Raw genomic sequence first — 5,961 nt, 5'->3', positions numbered from 1 at the left:
ATGCCTGAGAGACCTTACATTCAAATTTAATACCGATAAATCATCATAATCAGATGCTGTAGTTGGTCCAGGGTTAGTATGGATATCACCTGCTCTTAGTAATAATTTTAGTAGTACAATTGACATATTAGATTTACATGAAAACCTAAGTAATAAGATAGAGAAAGTAATTATTATTTAAGTATAAAGTTATTTTTCCTTCCATGGTTGCTTAAAGATAAGTCCTAATGACTTAATATTCCGGATTTGAAGGATTTTTAGATAAATTATATTTCCTCCCTGTAACAATCAAAGAATATGTCCATATAATGTTCATACCTTAAAGTAGCTGCAATATTGTAGATCAAAAGACTTTGAGACAGAAATGGTGTCGTCTTTAGAGCAACAATTGGTACCTATTGCTGCTAATGGAGCAAAGTAATGATTATGCAAACCATTATATAACGTTTGTTTGCATTTTATCGTACTTGTTTGATATCGCTTACCTACTAGGCATATGAAGGTCTTTCTGAAGGGAATGTATACGGCAAGTCAATTGTGAATTTGACGTCTTGAGCGGTACGGTAGATATTAAGAATCGAAGTTATGTTTGTTTTTGGACAAAAGTAATATGTAAATCTTATTTACGTCCTTGTGTAAATGCATGTATACGCATAAAATAATTGGAAACCTACAAAAACGTATAGAAAAGTGTACCCGAGTGATTTTCGGAGGCAGTGCTTCACTACGACACAAAGGGACCAATTCGTGGCCGGCCGAAAGGTGTAGTAGGCCGGGTACTTATGTAGCAGGAGGGGGTCTCAGCGAATGGGTGTGCCTTCCGTGTATAGTGGAGATGGTATTTCGCGTTGTGTTTTAGTATATATGGCTCATCATCCATTCCTCAAGTTCTCCCTCTGTTCTTTTGAGATTCTGGCGGGACACAATGGAAAATATAACCAGAAGATGAAATAAATGTCAATACAGCCTATAAAGGTCATAGCATTAATTCAGGTTATAGAACTTTCTAGAATATTATCATGTATAAACAAATATGTTTGTAAACATGTTGATTATAAGTAGAGATCTAGAATGATCTATTTCTAGAAAGTTCTGTGTGTTTATTTGTTTACTGTTTTTAGTTAGATATTTCTAGAAGTAGAAGGTTTTCCAATATTCTTGAATTAGGGTTTAGCTATATATACCCCAGCTGTCCAAGGCTAATCAGAACTGTAATGAGAACTGCAATGAGAACTGTAATGAGACATATCAAGAATTGTACAGCGCCATATAAGATTCTATTGGGAGAGCTATTGTTACTTTATCTGTGGATTATTACAACACTTTGTGTGGATTTATTCATATTGCCTGTAACTTTACAAATCATCTGTGGACTTTCATTTTCCTCGTGGATTTGTGATTATTGTTAATTTGAAACCTGGAAGGATCAAGGATTATGCCAGGACATTCGCATACAGATAAGTAACACTTTAAATCATCGTATTACTCTTGTACCACCACCAATTACTTTAGATATTGTAAATCATCTCTGTATAATATTGTGTATATAATTAAATTGTGTTTTGAATTTAGCTGCTGGTTTCTCATTTCTGTTATTCTGGGTCATAGCAGAATTGGGGGCTCGTCCGGGATCGATATTTAATTTGTGAAATCTAACTTTGAAAAATTAATTAAGAAATTTTCAAAATTTGTGTACAAATTTGGAATTTACATTTGAAACCAACAGCTAGATAGACATGACTTCTATGCAGGTAGAACAGTTTGTTAAAGCGCCATCCCTGGATGTTCTTTTGCAAGTAAATAAGAAGGATTTACTGTTATTGAGTAAACATTTAGGCCTAGCTATCAAAACTAAATTGAGGAAAGCTGAAATTCGGAATGTAATTATAAGATATTTTGTTGACAATAGCAAATTTGACTCTAGTGCATTAGATAGTATAGAGGAAACAGTCAGTTCAGAAATTCAAATTAGACAAATGGAACTTGAACATGAAATGAAACTAAGACAAATGGAAATAGACAAAGAAAAGGAAATGAGAGAAAGAGAAATAGAAAGAGATTTAAGAGAAAAAGAAATTGAAAGAGAATTAAAAGAAAAAGAGAGAGATCAGATGTTAGAGCTAGAGAAGCATAAAATTCAAGCTGAAACAGAACTTAGAATGAAAGAATTAGAACTAGCTTCTCAGGACAGTTCAAGTAATCCAACTTTTAGGGGTTTACAAGGAAACAGATGTTTTTATGTCAGTAGAAAGTTTAGATTGCTCGCATTATTACGTAATTGACATAGAATTTTATTAAGTTTTCTTGGATTACAGGAGGTGAAGATAACAGCATTACTATTAGAGTGTGTTTGAGTTTTATTTAGATTCTTTTTAAAAGTACTAAGAGAAGGGGAATAAGAAAAAGAGAGAGATCAGATGTTAGAGCTAGAGAAGCATAAAATTCAAGCTGAAACAGAACTTAGAATGAAAGAATTAGAACTAGCTTCTCAGGACAGTTCAAGTAATCCAACTTTTAGGGGTTTACAAGGAAACAGATGTTTTTATGTCAGTAGAAAGTTTAGATTGCTCGCATTATTACGTAATTGACATAGAATTTTATTAAGTTTTCTTGGATTACAGGAGGTGAAGTTAACAGCATAACTATTAGAGTGTGTTTGAGTTTTATTTAGATTCTTTTTAAAAGTACTAAGAGAAGGGGAAGAGGTAATAGAATGGTCAAGATTATTCCATAGGCGCATTGTATCGGAAAAGAAACTGCGGTCATAGGTGCAGGTTCTGAATGGAGGAATATTAAAGAATCTATTAGTACAAAGTCGGTGATTAACATTAATATTAATGTAGTGTTCAATAGTGTGATATAGATAGTCAGCAGTTAGGTGATTAATTATTTTGTACATTAAAATGAGTTTATGTCTGTTACATCTATCTTTTAATTTTCCAAACCCAGATTCATAATATAACATTTGATGAGACGTTCCACTTCTGAGGCTAGTAATAATTTTTATTGCATTAATTTGGACAGATTCAAGAAGTTTGTCGTCTCCAATATTACAGTTATCCCACACAGAAGAGGCATATTCTAAGATGGGGCGAATGGAAGAGAGATTTAAAGATTCCAACGATTTCCTGTCAATTTTGTGTTTAAGCATGCGCAAGATATTTAGTCTTTAACAAGAAGTATCATATATATATTTAATATGATCACCCCAGCTTCCATTTGAATTAAAAATAACACCAAGATGTTTGTGGAAAACATGTTCATTAATTATCTGGTTATTAAAAATAAGTGGTGGATGGTATCTCTTTTTCCTTGAAACAAATAAAGCAACAGTTTTTTTTGGTGAATTAAAATGAATTTTCCAAAGCTTTGCCCAATTATAGATGGATTCTAAGTCATCGTTGAGATCATAAGTTGGGGTAATAACATCTTCATCAACTATAACATAAAGTGATGTATCATCAGCAAAAAGTATTACATTAGTATTAATTTCATGAGTGATGTCAGTAACAAAAAGAAGAAAAAGGATAGGACCAAGAACAGAGCCGTGGGGAACACCAGCAAAAATGGATTTAAAATTGGACACATAACCTTCAAAGATAACTCGTTGTTTCCCGTCAGATAAATAGCTCTCAAACCATTTATAAAGACTGCCAGAAATACCATATTTTTTAAGTTTATAAAGAAGTCCTTTGTGCCATACTCTGCCTTACTAATATCGCAAAAGACTAATCTAATATCTTTACCATTATCTAAGTTTTTGGAAATTACATCATTAATAGAAATAAGTTGATTGACAGTAGAGTCCCTACGTTGAAATCCAGACTGATTCTCACTTATAAAATGATGTTTCGTTACAAAGTTAAATAAATATTTAAAAACATTTTTTTTTGTAATAGTTTACTTAGACAGGAAGTAATAGCAATAGGTCTGTAGTTACTGGGATCATCAACAGAACCTTTACCTTTATAAATAGCAGTAACATTTGAGGATTTCCAAGAGTGTGGTACCTTACCAGTTAAAATAGTTTTCTGAAAAAAGTAATTTCAGAGGTGTAAGTATAGAAGGTGCAAGATTTTTAATTATTGTAGGAGAAACATTATCAGGTCCAGCAGGCTTGTTAAGTTTTATTAGGTTAATTTGATCTAAGACATCTTGATCAGTAATGTTGATATTGGAAAAATTAATGGGACTAAGGGGAGGTTAGTCAGGATCAGAATCATCAACTTCAGCTGTGGAATTTGAAATAGAACAGAAGAAGTTATTTAATGCCTCTGCTTTGCCCATAGGATGAATAATTATATTATCACCAATTTTAAAAGTTGAGAAGAAGAAGGCTTATTAGAGAAGTTACTATTAGACTTGGCAATACGCCACCATTTACCAGGCCGAATTGACTTGTCAGATAGGGTATTTTGAAATTTATTTAAATAGTTTTGTTTTGCCTGTCTTATCAGGTCAATAACATCATTACGTGCAATCCTAAATCTGAGCCAGTCATTCTCCCTATTAGTAGATCTTGCTTTCTTATGTAATCAATTTTTAACCCTCAAATTTCTCCTTATTTCCTGGGTCATCCATGGTTTATCATTAGGACGAATTCTAATTACTTTGACAGGAATATGCAAGGCAGCTAACCTGTGGATTTCATCAATTATAAGATTATTAATATCATCAACATTATCATTAGGATCAATAAGAGCCTGCCACTCAACTGACGAAAGCGAGCGATTCATTTCAGTCCAATTAGCTTAATTGAACTTATGAATAATACGTTTATACGACTTCTCTTTAAAAGTTTTAAAACAAACATTAATACTGATTGGACAATGGTCACTACACAATGGTGATAATATTTCAGAACTCTGTATAATGTTAGGATTGTTTACATAAAATATATCAATGCAGGAGGCAGACGTAGGAGTTACTCTGGTTGCAGAATTTATTAAACTGTGAAGCTGGTACTTAGAAAGGATACGAGTAAGATGAGAGGTAGGAAAGGGACAGTGTGTCTTGGTTAATGTCACCAGTAATTATCAAGTTACAGTGCTCATTAGACAGGGTATCAAACCGGTTCCAGTATTCAGCGTGTGAGTTAGGTGGTCTATAGATACAACACAGGGAATTTTTTTATTAGCTGTTTTTAGTTCAAGCACCAGAGTTTCTAAGCTGACTGACTCAAGATCAGATCTACGAACAGCATGTACATTGTTTTTAGTGTAAATAATAATTCCATCACCAGGTCTACCAGTTCTATCACTTCTAAAAAGGGTGGGATGAGACTTAAGATTCAGATCTTTATCATTGATTAAATTATTAAGGTGAGATTCTGTAAAACAGAGAATATCAGTTTCTAAATACTCACTTTCAATTAGGTCAATTTTATTACGAATAGAACGAACATTTAGATGAAGAAAAAACAGATTTCCAGTTATATACCTATCATTGTTAATGTGGTTAGGACCAGGGGTAACATGGATATCACCTGCTGATAATAATAACAGTAACAAAATATATAAGCAGTAGCTGGTATTATCAATTATAATTGAATATAAATAAGTATGAACACTGAGTAAAGGTACACTTTCAAACCATACATTCTTATACTTGTAGCTATGAAGAACATTGCTAAATTGAGAGAACATTCACAACAACTTACGACAAGGGAATATAAGCGAAAAAGAAGGGAAAAAATTAATAAAGACAAAAAAAAGGCAAAAAAAAACCCACAAAAACAATAAAAGAAAAAGTAAACAACAACTTACGATAATGGAAAATAAGCGAAAAAGAAGGGAAAAAATAAATAAAGACAAAAAAAAAAAAAAAAAAACAAGGCAAAAAAACACAAAAATAATGAAAGAAAAAGTAAAAGCACTAAAGTTCAAACAATATGAAGTACAAAATCCTTAAGCAGGATTAAACACTATGGAGTTAATTAATTTAGTGAATTAATGGCATTAG

Source organism: Argopecten irradians, chromosome 8, assembly GCF_041381155.1.
Source record: "Argopecten irradians isolate NY chromosome 8, Ai_NY, whole genome shotgun sequence".
NCBI classification, from domain to species: Eukaryota; Metazoa; Mollusca; class Bivalvia; order Pectinida; family Pectinidae; genus Argopecten; species Argopecten irradians.
The sequence above is the reverse complement of the archived record's forward strand: the minus strand, read 5'-3'. Positions refer to the sequence as shown.